Here is a 1,107-nt window from a genome sequence, read left to right as displayed (position 1 = left end):
TATAATCATTATTACCATTATTATTAGAATTAAAGGCAGTGGAATGGCAAACAAAAAATGGCCTGTGGTACTTAGTTGTATTTCTTTAAATTCTGAACGCAAATCTTGAGTCTGACTGTCTTTTTATTTCTCTGAGGATTAATAAAATAAGTATTACTAATCAATTCTGTTGATTGTATCTCTTCCTCTATAGATTAGTTGTCTGTGTCAATGTCTGAACTCATCAAAATCATCATTATCACTAATATAACCAATTCAACTGGTTTTCTCACTGACCTATAGACCTTTTAATATTGCAAGAAAAGGAACGACATAGATCTACCTCAGACTTCCTCGCCAGAATATAAAGAAGACATTGTGAGTGAGAGGTCCTTTCTCAACAACTGATTAGAAATGGGAAAGGACTGAACAATTTTAGAAATAAAGGGAAACTAAACCAAATGCTGAGCTGGTTTACATATTTTATAATTTCACAGTAGATATATAGTAGAATCTTCACTGGCTGAGATTTTAGTATTTTAACTTATAGAATTTTATATCCAGGCATTGGCAAAACAATGCTAAGTCTACCTTGTTCATCTGTAAATCAGTTTACTAAAGAGAGGTGCATACTTGTTACTGATGTGAACAGTGAGAGCACTGCTTAACTGAGGAGTGTTCCATTAGTTTGCAAAGACAAACTCAACAAAACAAAAATAAAATGAAAAGCTTGTGTAAGACTGGCATTCTATATCAGGAAAAAAAAATGCCTTGAACTACTTAATACTGTCATAGTGTGATAAGCCCCATGATACTCCAGTAATACCAATACAGTATAAAAAGATGGAAGAAAATTTCAAAGGACCCAGGATATTACAAAGTGGTGTTTTTGGTGTTTTGCTTTTTTTTATAAATTACCAAAGACAGTGAATAGGCTGAGTCGTTAGTCCATTAAACAGAATAGAACTGGTGGTATCGGTTCTGGCTCTGTGTCTTGTGTTCAAAATTCATCAAGGTCAACTTTGCTTTTCATCTAGTCAGAATTGATAAATATACTACCAGTTCAGGGCAGTGAATTGGCAGAATTGCTAGAGCAATGACTTGTGTTCTGATGGCAGTGCTTGCAAT

Source organism: Octopus sinensis, linkage group LG3 (assembly GCF_006345805.1).
Source record: "Octopus sinensis linkage group LG3, ASM634580v1, whole genome shotgun sequence".
Classification (NCBI taxonomy): domain Eukaryota; kingdom Metazoa; phylum Mollusca; class Cephalopoda; order Octopoda; family Octopodidae; genus Octopus; species Octopus sinensis.
Note: the sequence above shows the minus strand (reverse complement) of the source record.